Raw genomic sequence first — 25,828 nt, 5'->3', positions numbered from 1 at the left:
GTGCATGGGGACCTTTGTCTTCAGCTCCAAGTCCCGTTGGCCAAAGCGCACGAACCTGATTAATGTAAAAAATCAAAACCGTGCAGATGCGTCTCTTTCCCGGCAGACACGGCAGGCCAGAGGCTCATTGGGTCATAGAGTCATAGAATCATCGAGGTTTACAGCATGGAAACAGGCCCTTTGGCCCAACTTGTCCATGCCACCCTATTTTTAAACCCCTAAGCTAGTCCCAATTGCCTGTACTTGGCCCATATCCCTCTATACCCATCTTACCCATGTAACTGTCTAAACGCTTTTAAAAGACAAAATTCTACCCGTCTCTATGATTACCTCTGGCAGCTCGTTCCAGACACTCACCACCCTCTGTGTGAAAGAATTGCCCCTCTGGACCCTTTTGTATCTCTTCCCTCTCACCTTAAACCTATACCCTCTAGTTTTAGACTCCCTTACCTTTGGGAAAAGATATTGACTATCTAGCTGATCTATGCCCCTCATTATTTTATAGACCTCTTTAAGATCACCCCTCAGCCTTCTACGCTCCAGAGAAAAAAATCCCAGTCTACCCAGCCTCTCCTTATAACTGAAACCACCAAGTCCCGGTAGCTTCCTAGTAAATCTCTTCTGCACTCTTTCTCGTTTAATAATATCCTTTCAATAATAGGGTGCCAGAACTGTACACTCTACAGTGCTGAAGGAGGCCATTTGGCCATCGAGTCTGCACCAACCACAATCCCACCTAGGCCCTAACCCCGTAACCCCACATATTTACCCCACTAATCTCTCTAACCTACACATCACAGGACACTAAGGGGCAATTTAACAGGGCATAATCCACACATCTTTGAGCTGTGGGAGGAAACTGGAGCACCCGGAGGAAACCCACACAGACTCGGGGGAGAACGTGAAAACTCCACACAGACAGTGACCCATGCCGGGAATCGAACCCAGGCCCCCTGGAGCTGTGAGGCAGCAGTGCTAACCACTGTGCCACCGTGCCGCCCCAAAGATCTCAAAGGATCTAGGAGATACCAACCACAGAGCCGAAGATGAAGGTTACCTTTTGTTTTAGTACATGAATTTTTAATCATTTCGAATCTCTTTTCATGGCACATTTAGGGGGCCTTTACGGCATACCAGAGCGCTGCAGCACACTGGTTGGGATCCACAGGGATAGACGGCACAGAAGCAAGGCATGTGGTCCAGCCAGGCCTTGCTCGAATCCAGTTTATGGTCCACACCTTCTTTCCACAACTAAGTCTATCATTGTAACTCTCTATTTCCTTCACCCTCATATATTTGCCTCGCTTCCCCTGGAATGCATCTATACTACTTGCTTCAACCACTCCCCGTGGTAGTGAGTTCCACATTCTCACCACTCTTTGGATAAAGAAGTTTCTTCTGACTTCCTTATTGGATTTCTTGGGGACCAGCGTATATTGACGGCCTCTTGTGACGCTCTTTGCACAAGACAAAACATTCTTTCTGTATTCACTCCATAAAAGCCTTTCATAATTGGGCGGCACAGTGGTTAGCATGGCTGCCTCTCAGCGCCAGGGTCACGGGTTCGATTCCCGGCTTGGGTGACTGTGCGGAGTTTGCACGTTCTCCTCGTGTCTGCGTGGATTTCCTGTGGGTGCTCCGGTTTTCTCCCAGGGCCAAAGATGTGCGGGTTAGGTGGATTGGCCATGGTAAATTGCCCCTTAGTGTTTGGGAGGATTAGCAGGGTGGGATTGTTGTCAGTGCAGGCTCGATGGGCAGAATGGCCTCCTTCTGCAGTACAGGGATTCTATTCTATGAATCTAATTTTATGTCCCCATCCCCCCTACCCACCACCCCACCCAGCTTTTTGTCAAGAGAAAAGAGGCCAAAACAACAACATGAGAAGAAATACTTTACCCACATTACATTGCTCAAACATATCGTTTGGTGAATGACCAGATGAGCTGTTGGCTTTTTCGGAAAACAAGGCTGGAATGTTTGCCTCTTATTAACATGGACAAAAATCCCCCATGATTTGAGCTCAGAAAGCCAAAATGAAGAGTGGCAGCTGTTAAGTAACGATACAGAATGATTTCGCCCTCAGGCAGCCATTGTCCACATTAAATGTTAATAAATTGAAGGAGAAAAGTAACTTGCCCTGAAGCCCTTTGGTCCCAGCATCACAATTTTAATAAAAGATATTCATGTTTTGCTTTCAATCATTTTGTTCCAGGTTTAAAGATGATTTATTAATGGTGTTGAGGATTTTATTTTATTTTTTCCCAGACATAAGACCTTTTTGTTTGTCAACCTGAGATTACAGGGTAATTTGTACGTGACTTCCCTAACCCTTGCCTGAGGGAAGGTCCTTCACAGAGAGCTTGTTTCATTTGTTAAGGTTAAATTATGGCTCATTGCTCACTTCCACTGAGTTTAATCTTTTCTCCTCGGATTTAATACACATTTGTCTGTATTTGACTACAGAAAGAAACTTTACTTAAATATAATAATTTAACTGCAGGCTTTGAATGATAGCTGCAGCGGAAGAGTTTTTTCATTCGTGGTACATGGCTGGGCCAGCATTTATTGCCCATCCCTAATTGCCCTTGAACTGAGTGGCTTGCTCGGCCATTTCAGAGGGCAGTTGAGAGTCAACCACATTGCTGTGGCTCCGGAGTCACATGTAGGCCAGGCTAGGTAAGGATGGCTGATTTCCTTTCCTAAAGGACATTTGCGAACCAGATGGGTTTTTCCGACAGTGGTTTCACGATCATCAGTAGATTCTTAATTCCAGATATTTTTTATTGTATTCAAATTCCACCACATGCCGTGGCAGGATTTTGAACCTGGGTCCCCAGAACATTAGCTGAGTTTCTGGATTAATAGTCTAGCGATAATACCACGAGAGGATTTCAACGATATCCCCGTTGAAATCCTCTATTTCAACGGGGATATCACCTCTGCTCCTCAGCAATGTCCGACCTGCATTTATTTTGTGTTTACTTGGGGTGTCACGGTGGCACAGTGGTTAGCACTGCTGCTTCACCTAGGTTCGATCCCTGGCTTGGGCCACCGTCTGTGTGGAGTTTGCGCGTTCTCCCCGTGTCTGTGTGGGTTACCTCCGGGTGCTCCGGTTTCCTCCCCATTGGCCATGCTAAATTGCCTCTTAGTGTCCCGGGATGCGTAGGTTGGAGGGATTAGCGGGGTAAATGTGTGGGGTTGGGTGTTAGGGCCTGGGTGGGATTGTTGTTGGTGCGGACTCGATGGGCCGAATGGTCTCCTTCTGCACTGGAGGGATTCGATGATGATACTTCCCTGAGTGCGGGACACCATTTCAATAACCGGCCCCTTGGTAATGTCTCTGGCAGTGGAGTGATCTTTGCAGAGCTAGTTTGTCATCTTTAATTGACTGAAATGCCATTGTAATGTCTGGCCACCAGCACTCCTTGGATGATTAAAATGAGAAGACCTGGCACCACGTTGGGTTAGTAAAATGTCCTTTCAGTTTTACAACATGGATTTGCAATTCAGCTTGCATTCACTGGTCAAAATCTGCCTCCCTTTGTGTTTCCAAGACATTTAAGTCAAGTCGGACAAAAATGGGAAAATTGCTGGAAATGCAGCTGCTCATTTGTCATCTTGGAAGAGAAAAACACAGACTGATTGTTTAAATAAAACCCTCATCAACTTCAATATTAACAAGCATTCTGGTCAAGTTATACAAAAAAAGGGAGAGGAAATAAGGAGCGGATACTATAATCACAGAAAGAATGCTCACGGGCTGAAGCTATCCCTAGCAGAAAGGGAATAAACAATGTAAAAGATGACGTCAAGTCAGAGAATGGGAAAGGCGAGAGATCATGGAATCCCTACAGTGCAGAAGGAGGCCATTTGGCCCATCGAGTCTGCATCAACCACAATCCCATCCAGGCCCTATTCCCGTTAAGCCCACATATTTACCCTGTCAATCCCCCTGACACTAAGGGCCAATTTAGCATGGCCAATCAACCTAACCATGGAAAGAGACAGGAAATTGGGGAAACTTAGAAAGAGGTAAGAAAGCAAGAGCCCTTCAGATCTAAGACGGAAATTCAAAGAAAAAAAACACTGCAAAGATACAGTGGGTTCGATTTCAACTTTGTGTCAGAGTGAAAGCTGCAGAGGTAAAAATCTGCAGAGACATGAAGCGGGCAACTGGTTCACTATCACATTAAAGTGTTCGGCACTGTAAGGGTTAATGTGGGACTGGGGAAACAGTATATGATTAGAGTTTTAAAATTTTTTTCTTTTTTCATTTGTTCATGGGATGTGGGCATTTATTGCCCATCCCTGAGGGCATTTAAGAGGCAAACACATTATTGTGGGTGTGGAATCACATGTAGGCCAGACCAGGTAAGGACGGCAGATTTCCTTCCCTAAAGGGCATTAGTGGACCAGTGGGTTTTTCCAACAATCGACAATGGTTTCATGGTCATCGTTGCATCTTAATTCCAGATTTCTATTGAATTCAAATTTCACCATCTGTCATGGTAGGCTTCGAATCCAAGTCCGCAGCGCAGTGCCCTGCGTCTCTGGATTACTAGTCCAGTGACTATAGCACTATGCCACTGCCTCAAAGTAGGAGAGTGTAGCAGACAGCCTGGTAGAAGTTGGCATGAAGATCAGACTTGTAAGGACTGTATCCAGTTTTTGTGTATATAGTTATGTGTTATTACGAAACAGCTATTGTTCACCCGTACAAGCCTCCAGACGACTTTATGAGACAACATACAACCTTACAACAATCATCTGTTTAACTCTCTTTCACAAAATCAAGGTCTAACACAGTGAAACAAGAAACACGGAGGTGGGCCTTCTTTCGCTATCTTCGACTCATGGAAGAGCCCTGATGACAAACGTTGCCTCTTAAGACAAGGGTGCCAGTTGGCCTCAGTGACCCATCCATCCCTCGTTGGGGCCTATCTGACTGGCCCCGGCACCACAAGATCTCACATGTCTGGCGGTGAGGTCATCACTGTGTCCACCTCCTCCAGGTGCAACCCCAGAAATGGCCACTGCTAGGGGTGGCGCTGCTGAAGCTGCTGAGCTGCCTATCCTCTGATTGGCCAGCAGCTCTTGGGGGAAGGCTGCCCTTCTTAATATTAAATTGGCTGCAGCTGGCAAATGTGGCCCCGAGTTCCAGTGCACACCCAAGTGGGATCCTCCCTTGCTTTCAGCCCTGGCGATGGATCCTTGTCACCAACGTAACATCCATCTCACTGCAACGTCCCATACTTCTGTGGGTTTGAATGGTGGGTCTCTAGGCAAAGTACTGGTGTGTATCATAGAATCGTAGACTATTATCACTACAGTGCGGAAGCAGGCCATTCAGCCCATCGAGCCTGCACCGACAACAATCCAACCCATGCTCTATCCCTGTAACCCCAGATATTTACCCAGCTGAACACTCTGACACTGAGGGATAATTCCCCATGGCTAATCCACCTAACCTGCACATCTTTGGACACAAAGGGGCAAGTTAGCATGGCAATCCACCTAACCTGCACATCCTTGGAGTGTGGGAGGAAACTGGTGCAACCGGAGGAAACCCATGCAGACACGCGGAGAACATGCAAACTCCACACAGACAGTGACCCGAGGCTGGAATTGAACCCGGGTCCCTGGTGCTGTGAGGTAGCAGTGCTAACCCCTGTGCCGTCGTACCACGCCGGTGTAACTTCTGGAGGAAGAGAGGAGTCAGAACCCAGGGCTTAACAACAACTTATTGTCTTCCACGTTTAACTGCGCACGTGTGGTCACCGGAAGTTACCATCTGATTTACCTTTGAACCCTGATAGCCTCATCAATATCTTCACCACAAAATCTGAGCAATTTTCCTGAAGCTTATTATCAATCGTCGTGGAACAGTTAGAGCCCAAAAGAGGAATCAGAGTGGAAAAGGCAGCGTGAGTTCAGTAGATGTTCAGGGGAGGCAATGGCATATGTGGCCCCGAGTTCTAGTGCCCACCCAGGTGAGGTCCTCCCTTGCTTTCGGTCCTGGCAATGGATCCTTGTTGCCAACACAACATCTAGTGGTATTATTGCTAGACTATTAATCCAGAAACTCAGCTAATGTTCTGGGGACCTGGATTCGAATCCCGTCACGGTAGATGATGCAATTTGAATTCAGTAAAAAATATCTGGAATTCCGAATCTACTGATGACCATGAAACCATCGTCGATTATTGGAAAAACCATTTGGTTCACTAATGTCCTTTAGGGAAGGAACTCTGCCATCCTTATCTGGTCTGGCCTACATGTGACTCCAGAGCCACAGCAAGGCGGTCAACTCTCAACTGCCCTCCAAGGGCAACTAGGGATGGGCAATAAATGCTGGCCCAGCCAGCGATGCCTATGACCCACGAATAAAAAAGAGATGAGCCACATGGAGTCCAGAGCCTTATTCCTGAACAGATTTAAATGTTTGGCGAAGTTATCACCTAGTTTGTGCTCAGTCTCTTAATCATTTTTGGGGTTAGCTTATTGAGGATATGTTTCTGGAAATTCCTGTATTTATTCAATTAGGCCTTTTCCGTTTTAAAAAAAATCTTTCTCGTTCTCTAACTTCCTATTTTTTTTGCCTCTTTCACATGATTTATCTTCCTGTTTCCTCTCTGAGAGCATCTTTTAACAGCCTGCAGGAGATTCACGTCATGAGCAATTATCTGTACTTTCTTTCTCAACCTGACAACATTATACCCGCGACTACACTTCAGAAAGTATTACTGGCTGTAAAGTAGTTTGGGAATCCTGAGGTCGTAAAATGTGTTTTAATAAATGGAAAGCTTTCTTTGTTTTATTTGCTAATACACTCGTACCTTTCAGTTCTGACAATAGGCTGTCTCTGTCCATGTCTCTTCCCTGATGCTGTTGGACTTCAGTGTATTCCCAGCATTTTCTGTTCTTTCAGATTTGCAGTTTCTTTTTTTTATTTGGGGGACATTGGCGTCGCTGGCTGGGCCAGCATTTATTGCCCATCCCCAGTTGCCCTTGGAGGCCAGTTGACAGTCAACCACATTGTCTGGAGTCATATAGGGTCATAGAACTATAGAGGTTTACAGCATGGAAACAGGCCCTTCGGCCCAACTTGTCCATGCCGCCCTTTTTTTTTAAACCCCTAAGCTAATCCCAATTGCCCACATTTGGCCCATATCCCTTTGTACCCACCTTATCCATGTAACTGTCTAAACGCTTTTTAAAAAACAAAATTGTACCCACCTCTATTACTACCTCTGGCAGCTCGTTCCAGACACCACCCTCAGTGTGAAAAAATTGCCCCTCTGGACACTTTTGTATCTCTCCCCTCTCATCTTAAACCTATGCCCTCTAGTTTTAGACTCCCCTACCTTTGGGAAAAGATATTGACTATCTAGCGGATCTGTGCCCCTCATTATTTTATAGAGCTCTATAAGATCACCCCTCAGCCTCCTATGCTCCAGAGAAAAAAGTCCGAGTCTATCCAGCCTCTCCTTATAACTCAATCCATCAAGTCATGGTAGCATCCTCGTAAATCTTTTCTGCACTCTTTCCAGTTTAATAATATCCTTTCTATAATAGGGTGACCAGAACCATACACAGTACTCCAGGTGTGGCCTTACCAATGTCTTGTACAACTTCAACAAGACGTCCCAACTCCTGTATTCAATGTTCTGACTGATGAAACCAAGCATGCTGAATGCCTTCTTCACCACTCTGTCCACCTGTGACTCCACTTTCAAGGAGCTATGAACATGTATCCCTAGATCTCTTTGTTCTGTAACTCTCCCCAACGTCCTACCATTAACTGAGTAAGTCCTGCCCTGGTTCAATCTACCAAAATGCATCACCTCGCATTTATCCAAATTAAACTCCATCTGCCATTTGTCAGCCCACTGGCCCAATTGATCAAGATCCCGTTGCAATCAGAGATAACTTTCTTCACTATTCATTACGCCACCAATCTTGGTGTCATCTGCAAAATTACTAACCATGCCTCCTTTATTCTCATCCAAATCATTAATATAAATGACAAATAACAGTGGACCCAGCACTGATCCCTGAGGCACATTGCTGGTCACAGGCCTCCAGTTTGAACTCGGGTCCCCGGCACTGTGAGGCAGCAGTGCCAACCACTGTGCCACCCACTGTCTGACCAATTAATGGGCAGCCAGCGTGAAACCCACGCTGAGAAAGGCTCAGCGCTGCCGGGGGTTGTGGGGAGGGGAGGTGGATGCCGATGAAAGTGAGGACGTGGGTGGGGGCTTTTAACAAGTCCCCCGAAACTGCTGTGGTGCTGCCTCGGGGAGCTGCAGACCAGTGCAAATTAAATGCGATGAAAAAGATGCAGCAAACTGTGCCCATGCAGCACGTCCAAGCAACTGACCGCAAAGCTCAAAATACGTCAGTCCCCAGACATTATATTTCACCCCGGGCATTTCATCCTGCCCTGGATCGAGGTTGTAGCGAAAACATGAAGGTCGCCTGTTTGATTGGCCTTCCCACGAACTGTAAAAATGGACAGGCCATGTAAAACCTCTTTCAACTGACTCCTGAATCGACTTAATTGCTCACTCAATTCTCGGCACGCATGCACCTGCCAATTGTAATGTTGCGTGCGAGTGTGATGACATCAGAATGTATGCTCGACATCTACTTGTGCGAGTTCATGTGCTGTCAGTTTGGGCACGCGTCCACTCAAATCCTGCCCCTGGAATTCTCTCCCTTCCTATCCACATTGTGTCCGTACCTGTGTCGGAGCTAAAAAGATATTCAGACACAGCGTTCACGAGTAATGGATCCTTTATTGCCTTCTTATCGATAAGGAGAGAACTGAAGAATTCCTAAGGCTTCTTCAGTCTGCCCTCCTCAATTGTCAGCTTTTTTAGAGGGCACGACTTCTAGTAAAGATAATTGTTTCTAGCCACGCACACCGGTAAATTATTTACATATGATACAATGAGGTAGGCCTGAGACAATAGCTGTTTAATCGCGTCCCATCGGTAATGTCATAATCTTTAGTGGTAGATGGATGGAATGTCCGTTCAGACAACGGTCATTTGATCATGTCTTAATCACAGTTTCAGTGCTGTTAGCAAGGACATTCAGCTGTGTCCTGTTGACAGATGTAGTGAAACATCCCCTTTGTCTGCGCTGACTATTTCATGCATATGCAGAAACAGTCAGTCTGCAATGAGGGTGCTGCTACTTTTCCTGGCCCCCTGGCTGACCTCCTGCTGAGCTCACCTCTCCTCCCCCACACCTGCACTCCATGGGCTGCAGCAGTTCAAAAAGCCCACTCACTGCTACCTTCTCTATCGGGCAATTCGGGCTGGGAAGTAAGTGCTGGCCTTGCCAGCAATGCCCCACATCCAATGACTGAATTAAAACTAAATGAATGAGTGTGTGACGCAGTATTTGGCAAAATGTAGCAGTAGATTCAGAGTTTAATCATTTGCAATGAGGCAGTTGACACAATATAGAGTCATAGAGTGATAGAGGTTTGCAGCATGGAAACAGGCCCTTTGGCCCAACTTGTCCATGCCGCCCTTTTTTTAAAACCCCTAAACTAATCCCAATTGCCCGCATTTGACCCATATCCCTCTATACCCATTGTACCCATGTAACTATCTAAATGCTTTTTAAAAGATAAAATTGTACCCGCCTCTACTACTACCTCTGGCAGCTTGTCCCAGACACTCACCACCCTCCGTGTGAAATAAATTGCCCCTCTGGACACTTTGGTATCTCTCTCCTCTCACCTTAAACCTATGCCCTCTAGTTTTAGACTCCCCTACCTTTGGGAAAAGATATTGACTATCCACCTTGTCTATGCCCCTCATTATTTTATACACCTCTATCAGGTCACCCCTCAGCCTCCTATGCTCCAAGGAAAAAAGTCCCAGTCTATTCAGCCTCTCCTTATAACTCAATCCATCAAGTCATGGTAGCATCCTAGTAAATAATTTCTGCACTCTTTCTAGTTTAATAATATCCTTTCTATAATAGGGTGACCAGAATTGCACACAGTATTCCAAGCGTGGCATTACCAATGTCTTATACAACTTTAACAAGACGTCTCTACTCCTGTATTCAATGTTCTGACCGATGAAACCAAGCATGCCGAATGCCTTCTTCACCACTCTGTCCAACTGTGACTCCACTTTCAAGGAGCTATGAACATATCCCCCTAGATCTTTTTGTTCTGTAACTCTTCCCAACGCCCTACCATTAACTGAGTACGTCCTGCCCTGGTTCAATCTACCAAAATGCATTACCTCGCATTTGTCTAAATTAAGCTCCATCTGCCATTCGTCAGCCCACTGGCCCAATTGGTCAAGATCCCGCTGCAATTGGAGATAACCTTCCTCACTGCCCACCATGCCACCAATTCTTGTGTCATCTGCAAACTTACTAACCATGCCCCCTATATTCTCATCCAAATCATTAATATAAATGACAAATAACAGTGGGCCCAGCACTGATCCCTGAGGCACGCCGCTGGTCACAGGCCTCCAGTTTGAAAAACAACTCTCTACAACCATCCTCTGGCTTGTCAAGAAGCCAATTTTGTATCCATTTAGATACTTCACCCCGGATCCCGTGAGATTTAACTTTATGCAACAACCTACCATGCGGTACCTTGTCAAAGGCCTTGCTAAAGTCCATGTAGACAACATCAACTGCACTGCCCTCATCTACCTTCTTGGTTACCCCTTCAAAAAACTCAATTAAATTTGTGAGACATGATTTTCCACTCTCAAAGCCATGCTGACTGTCCCTAATCAGTCCTTGCATTCCTGAATGCCTGTAGACCCTGTCTCTCTATATATGTGCAACAGTTCCAGCAGGCTCTGAGTTTGTGAGTAAGAAGGTGATAATTAAATCCATTTGCTCTGGACAGAGAACCGAATGTGCAGCTGCGTGCAGACTGAGTGCATCCACAACCATTGGCAATCGCCATATTTGCATTGAGAATTGAATGGGCTTACATAGAAGTTAACAGAGGGAGAGTGGATTTTAAAAGAAGCAATGGACCAGATTTCCTTGAATCCGGGAAGACTCCATGGACCTGCAAAATGGCGGGGCGGCATCCAGATGCAGAGGTCCGCCCCCACTTCCAAGAGATCCAATTTATTCCAGCAGAGGGAAGTGGATGGGGTGTAAACCATACAGGGGAAACTGAAACTCAACAAGACCATTTGAACTTAGTGGTGAGTTCAAACTGATCCCATTTTGGCTGGGAATTCTGAGTTCAGAGTTTGATTGACAGTTTAAAGAGGGTATTAAAGGCTGTCTTTGAAGTATGATCTGAAAGAAGTGTGTTTGTTTTCATAAAGGATTAATCACTTGAGGAGATTTAAAGACTTTGAATTTTTAAAAATTGTTTTTCTCCATGAATCATAGAATCCCTACAGTGCAGGAGGTGGTCATTTGGCCCATCGAGTCCGTGCCGACTGTCTGACAGAGTATCTTACCCAGGCCCTCTTCCCGTACACCCATACTTTTACCATGGCTAATCCAACTAAATACACGTCTTGGGACACTAAAGGGCAATCCACCTAACCTGCACATCTAGGGACTGTGGGGGGAAACCAGAGCACCCAGAGGAAACCCATGAAGACACAGGGAGAATGTACAAACTACACACAGTCACTCAAGGCCCAAATTGAAGCCAGGACCCTGGTACTGTGAAGCAGCAGTGATAACCACTGTGCCGCCCATCATGTGTGACTGAGCGAGAGCTGTAGTAGATTGGTTAGAAGATTATTTTTTTCATCCCACATGGGTCCTGATGTCTAGCCCATGGTGGGTACTAGTGAGTGGCCACGAAGGCAGCAAGGAAAATGTGAGGGGGCTATAAGAGGGCATGGGGGTTGGGTTGGAAGGGTATGAGTTGTCATGGAGATGGTATGAGGTGTATGAAGAGTCTGGGCTGAAGAGGAGAAGAGCTTCTAAAACAACTGGGACAAAGTTCCAGGGAACAGTAGTGGGCCTTCTAACCAGCCAGCCTGAGCACTCACCTCCCCTATGGCCACCTAGGATCTGCCTCAGGTTCAAGTCCATCTCACCCTCACTACCCCGTCGTGAAAATTGGTAGAAGGGGACCGTTTAAACCGAGACTGGATCTGTTGAGTTAGGAAATGTCCCAAAGTGAGCGACCCACTTCAGTAGAAAAAATTTCTTCTTGCAGAGGGTGGTGAACCTCTGGAATTCTCTGCCCCAAAGTGTGGTGGAGGCTGGATCAAAAGAAGTATTTAAAGTGGAGATGGGTAAATATTTGATAGATCGAGGGATGGAGGGCTATGGGGAAATGGCACAGAAAAGGAGTTGAGCCGGCATAGATAAGCCAAGCTGGTATTGAATGGCGGGGTAGGCTTGAAGGGCGTGGTGGCCTATTCCTGTTTCTATTTCTTGTGTTCTTGTGTTGTGTATTCCATGGTGTGGTTTAAAATAAAGCAATGTGCAGGGAACGGAAATGATTGTATTTGCTAGACTGGTCTACCAAATAACTTGCATTCTTACTATAATATTGTCCCTGAATGGTTTTATATCTGTCAAATTTTACAATCAGTTTGCATGTTTTGAATGAGACCCCATCTGTTCTCTCTCTCTCTGGTGTGTATAAACGATCCCAGGGAATTGATTTGAAGAGCAGGGAAATTCTTAACAATGACCTGGCCAATATTTATCCCTCAATCAACTCCTCTTCACAGATTAACTGGCCATCTATGTAATTGTGGTTCCTGGGACTCCATTTCCTATATCACAACACTGACTATACTTGAAAAGTACTTCACTGGCTGTAAAGTGAATTGTTAAGTCCTAATGTAGTGAAAGGTGCTGAAGGCAAGCCTTTCGTTCTACGCTGTTTACCTCAGTTACATAGAAACGTAAGGTGGAATTTTCCGGCCGCACTCGCCCCGAAACCGGAAAATCCCGCTCGAGGTCAATGGACCTTTATATGGTCCACTATGATTCCCATGGCGGGCGGAGCGGGAAAATTCACTCCATAGGAACATAGAAACTAGAAGCAGGAGTAGGCCATTCAGGCCTGTTCCGTCATTCATTACGATCATGGCTGGTCATCAGCATTGAGTCCATTCATACAATGTCACCTTTAACTTATGCGACGTAACAGTGCGTGTAATCAAAAAATAACTTACCTCAACCAGTAAAATCGTAGAACCATACAGCGCAGAAGAGGCCCTTCAGCCCATCGAGTCTGCACCGACACATTAGAAACACCTGAACTTCAATCTAATCCCATCTGCCAGCACTTGGCCCATAAACCTGAATGTTATGATGTGCCAAGTGTTCATCCAGCTACTTTTTAAAGGTTGTGAGGCATCCCGCCTCCACCAGGCAGCGCATTCCAGACCGTCATCACCCTCTAGATAAAAAAGCTTTTCCTCACATCCTCCCTAAACTTCCTGCCCCTCACCTTGAACCTATGTCCCCTCATGACTGAGCCTTCAAGTAAGTGGAACAACTGCTCCTTATCCACTCTGTCCAGGTCTCTCATAATCTTGTACATCTCGATCAGGTCACCCCTCAGTCTTTTCTGCTCCAATGAAAACAACCCAAGCCTATGCAACATCTCTTCATAATTTAAACTTTCCATCCCAGGCAGCATCCTGGTGAATTTCCTCTGCACCCTCTCCAGTGCAATCATATCCTTCCAATAATGTGGCGACCAGAACTGCGCACAGTATTCTAGTTGGGGACTCACCAAGCTTCTATACAACTCCAACATGACTTCCCTGCTTTTGTAACCTCTGCCTCAGTTGATAAAGGCAAGTGGCCCTTTTCAGTACCCTACTAACATACCCTTCCGTTTTCAGAGATCTGTGGACAAACACACCAAGGTCTCTTGTTCCACAGAACTTCCTAGTGTCCTACCATTCATTGAGTACTTTCTTGTCAAATTACTCCTTCCAAAGTGTATCACCTCACACTTTTCAGGGTTAAATTCCATCTGCCACTTATCAGCCCATTGGACCATCCCGTCTATATCTTCTTGTAGCCAAGACACTGTGCCTCACTGTTAAACACCCGTTTGTGTCATCCGCAAATTTACTAATCCTACCCCCCACATAGTCAACAATGTTATTTAGATAAATGACGAATATTGGGGGCCCAACACAGATCCCTGTGGTACACCACTGGACACTGGCCTCCAGTCACTAAAGCACTAAATGATGTTCACTTGGCTAGATACTTTTGCTGTAATTTCAGCTAACAGTTGTCTTATAAATAATATACATACGTCTCTTTAAGTGTTCAGTTTTTATTTATTTGGTTGGTTTCTCAACATCACTTTCCCCGAAGCGATCTCTTATCAGTGTGACTCAGTGCTGCTTAGAGCTCACCATCCGGATTTAAGCACCCAAGATTATCATTAATGGGGAGAGTTAATGTATTTCCTTAATCCCTCTATCAGGGATATCAGAGACTCCAGACTGGTTAACAGTTTCACCATCACAGGTAGAGGGGATCTTTTTTTTTTCAATTACATCAGCGCCCAGGCTAGTCCAAGGAAATGGATCCTTGTGGGAAACATTCCATTGGACATATTCCTGGAACTCTGAAAGCTGGAGCGAGACTAAATCGAATGCCTGAGCTAGACACTGGTCCTAGATGTACACAAACTAATGGGACTCATTATTACTGGCTTGTTCAGAATAGGACCCACTCCAATTCCACAATTTTTCTGTTCGGCTGTTGCCTGAAACTAATATCTGTAGCTACTGTCGATATTTTAAGCCTCTAAGCTGTTCAGATCATACCCAATGTCCGAAGGCGTTTAGTTTTTCCATTATTGAAACGACAAGTTATTGTAAAAATGACTCCAATTCCCATTAATCCTGAGCACACAGTGCATTCAGTAATGGCCATATGGAAGGATGGAAGCAATTGAATGCATCTGGCCTATTACAACAGCTGATGGTACCTCAGTTTCAGTGTTAACCCTATAGGACCTTCAGTGGCATGTTTGCACTGGGCTATATCAATACATTTAACTAATTATTCACCAAATGCAGTGTATTCAGATGCTATTATTTTTGTGAACGAAACATATTCAGAGATGTGGGGCAAAGGCGGAGTTAAGTTGCAGAGCAGCCAGTCTCATTGAACGGTGGAACAAGCTTGAGGGACTAGGTGGCCAACTCCGTTCCTATGTTGCTAAGATATGTTCTGAGGTGGTTTCATGATGCAACACTGCATTGAAAAAGGTTAAATAGCATTACCATCTCTGAATCCCCCATTATCAACGTCCTGATCAGAAACAAAGAACAAAATACAGTACAGCACAGGAACAGGCCCTTCGGCCCTCCAAGCCTGCGCCAATCATGTTGTCCTATCGAGACCAACCACCTTTATCCCTCTATTCCCCGTCTGTTCATGTGTCTATCCAGATAAGTTTTAAATGTCGCTAACGTGTCTGCCCCAACCGCCTCACTTGGCAGTGCATTCCAGGCCCCCATCACACCAAAACTTCCCCCGCACATTTCCACTGAACCTTTCCCCCCTTACCTTGAACTTGTGCCTCCTTGTAATTGTCATTTCTGCCCTGGGAAAAAGCTTCCAACTGTTCACCCTATCCATACCCCTCATAATTTTATGAACAGAACTGGACTAGTCCAAAGATGTGTGGGTTAGGTTAAGTGGCCATGCTAAATTGCCTTTAGTGTCAGGGGGGTTAACAGGGTACGGGCTACGGGGCTAGGTCTTGGGTGGAATTTTTGTTGGTGCAGGCTCAAAGGGCTGAATGGTCTCCTTCCGCACTGTAGGGATTCAATGGATTCTATATGAATACTGTGGCTACAAATTTGAGTCAGAGGTTAGGAACCCTGTGGCGAGTAACTCACCTCTTCACTCCCCATAGCCTGTCCACCATCTAAAAGGCACAAGTCAGGAGCACGATGGAAAACTCCCATTTGCCTGGATGAGTGCAGCTCCAACAACACTCAAGAAACAAGACACCATTCAAGAAAAAGCTGCCCGCTTGATCGGCAGCAAATCCACAAGCATTCACTTCCTCCACCACCGCAGCAGCAGTGTGTACCACCTACAAGATGCACCGCAGAAGCTCACCAAAACTCCTTAGCACCTTTCAAACTCATGACCGCTACCATCTAGAAGGACAAAGGCAGCAGATGCATGGGAACACCACCACCTGGAGGTTCCTCTGCAAACCACTCACCATCCTGACTTGAATATATATTGCCATTCATTCATTGCCACTGGGTCAAAATCCTGGAACTTCCTTCCTCACAGCACTCTGGGTGCACCTACACCACATGGACTGCAATGGTTCAAGAAGGCAGCTCACCACCACTTTCTCAAGGGTAATTAGGGATGGGCAGTAAATGCTGGCCCAGCCAGTGATGCCCACATCCCATGAATGTACTTAAAAAAGACACAGTATTTTAAAAATTACAGGTGCCGATTGGTAGAGAAATATTTACCATTATAAATGATATTCAACATTTAATCAGTGGTTTACTTTTGGGAGTTATTAAAAAAATGAACATTTCATAACTCACATGGCTGTCTTGTTTTAGAGAAAGTGCATTGCAGGCGTGATGGAAGGTCCTCCTCACACAGTGAATTGTAGTTTAGGTAAACTCAGCAGCTAGAAACATGCGCCAAAGTTGTTTGCAAGATATTTCTGAAGTGATGGACATTCTGTTGGTCACAAAATCAGTTTTGTGTGGTCTCGTTACTCAGTCGGTTTGATGTTTTGGTGGATCCAGAAATGGAATAGACTTGGAGGTCTTATGGTGTTGGAGCCTGTGGATCTTTAACCCACTGATGTCACTGACATTTTCCCCATCTGCTTTTCTGCTGATGACATTTGAAGATTAAAAGGCACGAACATAGCTGCCCTATCATGTGACTCCTCGCAACTGTAGGGCGGCACGGTGGCAAGCACTGCTGCCTCACAGCGCCAGGGACCCGGGTTCAATTCCAGCCTTGGGTGACTGTCTGTGTGGAGTCTGCATGTTCACCCCGTGTCTGCGTGGGTTTCCTCCGGGTGCTCCAATTTCCTCCCACAGTCCAAACATGTGCAGGTTAGTTGGAGTGACCATGTTATATTGCTCCTTAGTGTTCCAAGATGCTTGGTTAGGGGGATTAGCAACAGTCAATGTGTGAGGTTACAGGGATAGGGTGGGGGAGAGGGCCTGGGTAAGCTACCAGGGAGTTGGTGCAGACTCAATGAGCCGAATGGCTTCCTTCTGCACTTTAGAGATTCTATGAGTTGGTATTTCTTTACTAAATAAACTGTTGCTCTTAAGATTGATGAGCCACATCCTACATTCAACTTGATGAGTTAAGACAATTACTTTCTTTCAAAAGACCCATTCATTTTGGGAATGCCTTCCAATGGTCTCAGGATACGTGTAATTAACATTTTTCAGTTTGGAATACTTATTTGTCTGTCATTAGGACATGGCAAGACTGTGAGTCAAGGGGCGGAGTTTTATGAGAATGATTCTAAGTGTCCAGTTAGCAAGAAAATGGGAAAGTTGCAGATCTGTTTTTGGACGGGGTTTCACACCCAATCCTGTGAGCATAAAGTATGGAAAGATTAGCTAGACCGTTTCTAGCTGCTGCAAGCGGTAGACTGGGCTTAATCCACCAGCCAGTCTGCAGAGGGAGCTATTGCGTGTGTGCAGATCTCTGTCTCTGCACACGCGCAATAGCAACTGTAGAGGGAACTGTTGCGCTTATGTAGACCTCTGATTCTGCACATACACAACAGCAGCAGCAGAGGTCTGACAGAGAGAGAGGTGTCAGGCCTCTGCTGCTGCAGGGGCCTTAACAAACTCCCCCAACCCCCACAATCACGGGGGCCCGTGGCTGATTGCGAGACCCACACAACCCAAAATGCAGCCCCCACCGCCGCTGCCCAGACTGATCCTGCCCTCCCTCAATGATCATGATGCAGAGCAGGCCCACCCCTCCCCCCCCCCCGGTCCGATCGCCTGCAGAGTGGCAGTGGTTCCCCCTTTAATAGGCACGAACTCACTTAATATCAAGCTTCACAGAACACTGTTGTTCAATTCAGAGATGGCCAGAGTTAATAATGATACAAGTTGAATTAATCAGCATTGAGCCTGGATTCTAGGAATCAAATACATTACAAGAACATACTTAGGACAGACAGCAATATTTCGCTGTCCATCCACAAGTGTAGCTACAAACTGCAGCACTGCCAAGACACTAAATTCACACTAGTTTAACAGAATAGTCTTTTAAACAAATAAATGTACGGGAATGATCTCTTTCCTACTTCTCGAGTGGGAACATGCGGCTCATAGTTTGAAAATTGCAGTATATTGCCTGCAACCTCATTCCCTTTGATGTCCAGTTACCATGACTTTGGAGTGGGTTGGGAAACAGTTAAGCATTGCTACTGCCTCAAACAGACATGTTCTGACTTAAATCTACAAAGTGGCATCCCCCACCGTCTGTGAGACCATGAAGCAATTCTGGCGTTCCTCCAGTTGCATTGAGGATTCATACAACTGGCCCTCTAAAAGGATGTTGCTCTGAAGGGGCAGGTGGTAAGTATCATGCAAGCCAAATTCCAAAAGGGAAAATTTGACAAGCAATCACAACAGTTTTCTACTTGTGTTTTACCACAAGAAAATACCTGTACTAAAGTCAGGAATGACAAATTCAAATAACGCTTTCAGAGATTTTAAATATTAAATTGAAATGTTTATTAACAAAAGAAAAGTTAAACACACCAGATTGCATTTACACAGTTAAATTTCATCTTACAGAACATTTCCCCAAAAGATTCTTACTTCGTTAGACTCAAACATAAATACCCCTTTAGGCAACAGTTATAGAGATATATAGCATGGAAACAGGCCCTTCGGCCCAACTCGTCCATGCCGACCAAGTTTCCTAAACTAGCTAGTCTATTTGCTTGCATTTGGCCCGTATCCCTCTAAACCTTTCCCATCCATATACCTGTCTTGTATTTAAAATTTTGTCATGTCCTTATAGATATTTAATCTATAAAATTTCAGTAATAACACTGTTGCTATAGAGGAGTTATTTCACAGGGTTTCTCACTCTCTCACTCGGATATGGAAAACATAACCCTGCTTTCTGGAACAACCAGACACTTCTTTGTGGTGACTGAAGTCTGCTCATTTCACTTCACAGTTCTGTCCCAACACAGGGCATGACACTGTCTGACTGCTTTGATCAGTGCTAGAAGTTCACTGGAAGTATCCTAACTAAGATCTGACCTTGAAAGTGGTTAGGGACTCTCACCATTGCACATGAAGTGAATTTCATTCAGATATGAATTTTCATTAGATTTAGTAGCTGGATTTCCTGGTCCTGCCTGTCGTGAGACCTGTTGCAGACAGGATAGAAATCTGGCGACCCAGCAAAACGTCCTTTGTCTTATCACAGGAATTTCTGGTCCCACAGTGCTATGTATTCAAAAGGTCTGTTAGACAAACATTACACTGCAATGTCAACCCATACTCAGCTGCAAGGTGTGCTTGGCCACAACGGTTTCTCTCACTGTACCTTTACAATTACCTGAATCTCTGGACTAAATGCCCTAATTCTTTCACAAAAATGGGCCCTTTATGAATTTGTGTGTGTGTGTATGTGTGTGCGTATGCGTGTGTGCATGTCTGCGTGTGCATGTCTGTGCGTGCGTGCGTGTGTGTGTATGTATGTGTGTGCGCGCACGCGTGTGTGCGCATGGGTATGTGTGTGTGCGCATGTGCGTGTGTGCGTGAAAACATGTGTGTGTGTATGTGCGTGTGTGTCTGCGTGTGTGTGTGTAGTCTGCATCTTAAGGCTGAGTATAAAACACGCACAAGAAAATCTGGTTCATGTGCTTGCCTGATAATTCTAATTAAAGTTATCATTTTGTGGGAGGAAAAAAATCAATTCCTGTAGCTCATTATAATCATCATGGTGAATAAATGAAGACACAACTCAAATGCACATGATTTATGAAACATTTATTGCACGTTGCTCTTTCAGCAATGTACAATCTTTGCTGTTTGAAAGTGATTGCTAATGAACAGAATTCAAAGGAAAATGACAACCTCCAGAGCAGATGATAAAGTGGTCAAATGCAAATACAGAGCAAGAATCAAGCTGGAACATCTTTATGGCCCAAAGTATGTTTTGGGCAAATGCAAGTTTGTTTAAAGTTTATTTATTGGTTTCACAAGTAGACTTACATTAACACTGCAATGAAGTTACTGCGAAAATATTCAGTAAAACAAATTTGGTGGGAAACCTTATCCAATGTTTTATTTTTATTTAGTCTTTCATGGGATGTGGGCGCTGCTGGCAAGGACAAAATTTATTGCCCATCCCTAATTTGCCCTTGAACTGAGTGACTTGTGAGGCCATTGGGGCAGTTAAGAGTCAACCACATTGTTTAAGTTTATTTATTAGTGTCACAAGTAGGCTTACATTAACACTGCAATAAAGCTACTGTGAAAATCCCCTACTCGCCACACTCTGGCACCTGTTTGGGTACATGGGGGAGAATTTAGCATGGCCAATCCACCCAAACAGCACCATCTTTCGGACTGTGGGAGGAAACCGGAGCACCTGGAGGAAACCCATGCAAACACGGAGAGAAGGTGTAGACTCCACACAGACAGTGACCCGAGCCGGGAATCAAACCCGGGTCCCTGGCACTGTGAGGCAGCAGTGCTAACCACTGTGCCATCATGCCGCCCTGCATACTCAATGTATGATGTGCAAGATTTTTGCTTTGTTTGTTGCTATAAATTAAAAGACGCAGGAGTGCGTGTGTCGCGAAATTGTATGCCTGATTCAAAATTTAACTTAAAACCAGCCTGCGAGACAATCCGGGACTAGGGGGCTTCTCAAAGCCACCCTACAGATTGGGAAATCTGACGACCATATTAGTCAGATATTATGATAATATAACATTCCTCTTATAATATTCCTCTGTCCTCCATTTCGTGGCCATATGCACCAGGTTGAAGTTGTGGTAGAACCAAAGCTAGTTCAGGAATCTGGAGTTCCTTGTGCACATGTATGATAGATTTGGAAATCAAAGTTGACAAGGAAGATCAAGAGTTGTACTCAGACAGAGAGCAAGAAAAACAGCAGGTAGACAATGAGAGCAACAAGGCTGAGGATAAAATTCCAGTGCCCACATTAGAAATGAAATTTGAAGATTCATAACTTATTTTCATTGTTCATGCTACTGGACCAGTGTCCAGTATCTCAGAAGGAGAGCACAAGGAATTCCTAAGTCGCAAAAGGAATTGATGTGGAGTTGCCGGCATTGGACTGGGGGGGGCACAGTAAGTAGCCTCACAACACCAGGTTAAAGTCCAACAGGTTTATTTGGTAGCACGAGCTTTCGGACCATTGCCCCCCTCACCTGATGAAGGGGCAATGCTCCGAAAGCTCGTGCTACCAAATAAACCTGTTGGACTTTAACCTGGTGTTGTGAGATTACTTACATAGAACATAGAACATAACAGCGCAGTACAGGCCCTTTGGCCCTCGATGTTGCGCTGACCAGTGAAACCAATCTAAAGCCCCTCTAATCTACACTATTCCAATATCATCCATATGTTTATCCAATAACCATTTGAATGCTCTTAACGTTGACGGGTCCACTACTGCTGCAGGCAGGGCATTCCACGCCCTTACTACTCTCTGAGTAAAGAACCTACCTCTAACATCTGTCCTATATCTCTCACCCCTCAATTTAAAGCTCTGTCCCCCCGGGTTAGCCATCACCATCCGAGGAAAAAGGCTCTCACTATCCACTCTATCTAATCCTCTGATCACCTTGTATGCCTCTATTAAGCCACCTCTTAACCTTCTTCTCTCTAACGAAAACAATCTCAAGTCCCTCAGCCTTTCCTCATACGATCTTCCCACCATACCAGGCAACATCCTGGTAAATCTCCTCTGCACCCTTTCCAACACTTCCACATCTTTCCTATAATGCGGCGACCAGAACTGTACGCAATACTCCAAGTGCGGCCGCACCAGAGTTTTGTACAGTTGCAGCATGACCTCCTGGCTCCGAAGCTCAATCCCTCTACCAATAAAAGCTAACACACCGTACGCCTTCTTAACAACCCTATCAAACTGGGTGCCAACTTTCAGGGATCTATGCACATGGACACCCAGATCCCTCTGTTCATCCACACTACCAAGTATCTTACCATTAGCCCAGTACTCTGTATTCCTGTTACTCCTTCCAAAGTGAATCACCTCACACTTTTCCGCATTAAACTCCATTTGCCACCTCTCAGCCCAGCTCTGCAGCTTATCTATGTCCCTCTGTAACCTGCCACTTCCCTCCGCACTGTCTACAACTCCACCAACTTTAGTGTCATCCGCAAATTTACCAATCCATCCTTCCACGCCCTCACCCAGGTCATTAATAAAAATGACAAACAGCAGTGGCCCCAAAACAGACCCTTGCGGTACACCACTAGTAACTGAACTCCAGGATTAATATTTCCCATCAACCACCACCCTCTGTTTTCTTACAGCTAGCCAATTCCTGATCCAAACCACTAAATCACCCTCAATCCCATGTGTCCGTATTTTCTGCAAAAGCTTACCTTATCAAACGCTTTGCTGAAATCCATATACGCCACATCAACCGCTTTACCATCATCCACCTCTTTGGTCACCTTCTCAAAGAACTCAATAAGGTTTGTGAGGCACGACCTACCCTTCAGAAAACCGTGCTGACTATCCCTAGGTGATTATAAATCCTATCTCTTGTAATCCTTTCCAAAACTTTGCCCACAACAAAAGTTACTGTGCAAAAGGAATCAGCAGTCATAAAAAATTGTTTCATGTATCCAAATACTGTATCTCCCATGTTTCCACTCTCAAGTTACTGTACTAAAATGATGCCAGTGATGTCGAGGGTCAGCTCAAAAAATGTTTGAATAACTGGTGTTTCCAAATGATCAATTTCTTGGCTGGAGAGGTTATGTCATTTGGGAATGAAAAATCATAGGATCATAGAATCCCTACAATGCAGAAGGAGGCCATTCAGCCCATCGAGCCTGCACTGACAATGATCTGACACAAGCTCTTTCCCTGTGACCCCATGTATTTACCCTGCTAATCCCCCTGATGGTGTGAAACTGATTAGTTATTCCAATAACTATATTCAAGTGTTAGGTGAAGTTAATGTTGGAGAAAAATATGATGGCCATCTTATTACCCGCCATTGATAGACATTTGAGGGAACAAAGGCAGGAATTGTCCGGTCGTTCACGTCCCACCGCTGCTGCCACCGAGGACAGAGAACTTGGCGCTCAGCCAAATCTCCGTTCATTGCAGCGGGACCAGAGAATCCCGCTGGCATGAATGGCAAGAGAATCCCACCCAAAGTCTCCAGGATGGGAAGGAATTGGCTTAAGAAAATATGGTGAAATAAGTTCATTACAACAGGGATCAGTGAAGAGAGCATCTCTCATATAGGAAGAGAGCACTAAGTGGTCTGTGAACAAGGAGGGCTGAATGATTGCGCATTCTCCCCGTGTCTGCGTGGGTTTCCTTCAGGTGCTCCGGTTTCCTCCCACACTCTAAAACATGCGAGTTAGGTGGTTTTGCCATGCTAAATTTCCCCTTAGTGTCATGGGAACTAGCAGGGTAAATTAGTGGAGTTACAGGGTGGGATTGTGGTCGGCACAGATGCGATGGGCCAAATAGCCTACTCTTGTGCTGTAGGGATTCTATGAGTCAATGATAAAATTAGGCATCAATTAGGCTGAAGTCAGGATAAAGACAATATACAGCTGACATTTTGTAAGACGGCACGGTAGCACAGTGGTTAGCACTGCTGCTTCACAGCTCCAGGGTCCCGGGTTCGATTCCTGTCTCAGGTCACTGTCTGTGTGGAGTTTGCACATTCTCCTCGTGTCTGCGTGGGTTTCCTCCGGGTGCTCCGGTTTCGTCCCACAGTCCAAAGATGTGCGGGTTAGGTTGATTGGCCAGGTTAAAAAAAATTGCCCCTTAGAGTCCTGGGATGCGTAGGTTAGAGGGATTAGCGGGTAAAATATGTGGGGGTAGGGCCTGGGTGGGATTGTAGTTGGTGCAGACTCGATGGGCCGAATGGCCTCCTTCTGCACTGTAGGGTTTCTATGATTCTATGAAGACTCAGCCATTGCCTTATGCAGAGCTAGAAGCAGCAAGGAGAGCTGAATGGATTAGAAACAACAGGGGCAGCATGGTGGCACAGTGGTTAGCACTGCTGCCTCACAGCTCCAGGGACCCGGGTTCAATTCCGGCCTCGGGTCACTGTCTGTGCGGAGTTTGTACATTCTCCCTGTGTCTGCGTGGGTTTCCTTCCACAGTCCAATGATGTGCGGGCTAGGTTGATTGGCCATACTAAATTGACCCTAGTGTCAGGGTGATTAGCAAGGTAAATATGTGGGGGTCACAGGAAGGGTGGGATTGTGGTCAGTGCAGACTCGATGGCCTGAATGGCCTCCTTCTGCACTGTAGGGATTCTATGATGTTAAATAGGATAGTGGAGAGCAGTGAAGAAAATGTGTTGCACCTTTTAGGGTAGTTCAAAAAGCAGGAGTATCCATTCAGATTTGAGGAGATTATAAGCAAATTGCACATAAAGTGATCAAGAATGACACTTAGCCACTGCCTATCAATGAAGATTCATTTTCTAATTTAGTCAATGGAAAGGTGTGTAAAATGCATATTTGCAATTAGAATTAACTGAGAAGAGCAAGAAGTTTCTTATCATTCATGCACACAAAGAGTTTTACCAATACATTAGGGGTGTCAAATCAAATACTCCTGCAGTGTTCCTGAATGTCTTGAGTCAGGTATTAAGTGGGATCAAACAAGTGATGACATTCTAGTTTGCAGTAAGTCACAGAAAGAGCACATTGTCAGGTTAAATGAAGTTCTAGGTTGACTTCAAGAACACGATAACTAAACTAAAAATATATCTGCTCCCATGTTCATAGAATCATAGAACTGTTACAGGGCAGGAGACGACTATTTGGCTCATTGTGTCCACACCAGCTCTCCGAATGAGCATTTCACTCCAAGCCATTCTCCTGCCTTCTCCCAGTAATCCTGTAGATTGTTTCTTTTCAAATAATTGTCTAATTTCCTCTTGAATGCCTCAATTGAATCTGCCTCTGCCACACTCTCAGGCGATTCATTCTAGACTCTAACCACTCGCTGTGTGAAAAAGCTATTTCTCATATCAACTTTGCCTCTTTTGCCAACTACTTTAAATCTGGGCCCTCACTTTCTTGATCCTTTCATGAATAGGACCAGTTTCTCCCTGTCTACTCTAGTGATTTTGAACGCCTCTATTAAATCTCCTGTCAGCCTTCCTTTCTCTGAGGAAAACAGTCCCACCTTCCCAAATCTTAATTCATAACTGAAGTTCCTCATCCCTGGAACCATTCTAGCGAACCTCCTCTGCATTCTTTCCAATGCCTTCACATCCTTCCTAAAATGTGGTGCCCAGAACCGTGTGCAACACTACAGCTGAGTGGAATATACCTGGGTCACCAAATAGATGGTGAAGGTATCCACCCAATGTATGAGAAGATTAAGGGGTTTTTGAAAGCAAAGAGACCAGAGGACAAAGAAGAATTCAGACCATTCATAGAGATTGTTGGTGTATTATTTTAAGTTAATTTCTGACTTGGCCAAACATTCACTCCACTGTATCAACTGCTGAAAGGTGGAATAGATTGGGAATGATCTGTGGAGTGTCAGAAAGCATTTGAAGAAGTGAAGGAAGGGCTGACTAGTGATGCTGTTTTGACCTATT

The sequence above is a fragment of the Mustelus asterias genome, chromosome 11 (assembly GCF_964213995.1).
Source record: "Mustelus asterias chromosome 11, sMusAst1.hap1.1, whole genome shotgun sequence".
NCBI lineage: Eukaryota > Metazoa > Chordata > Chondrichthyes > Carcharhiniformes > Triakidae > Mustelus > Mustelus asterias.
This window is presented reverse-complemented; position numbering follows the sequence as displayed.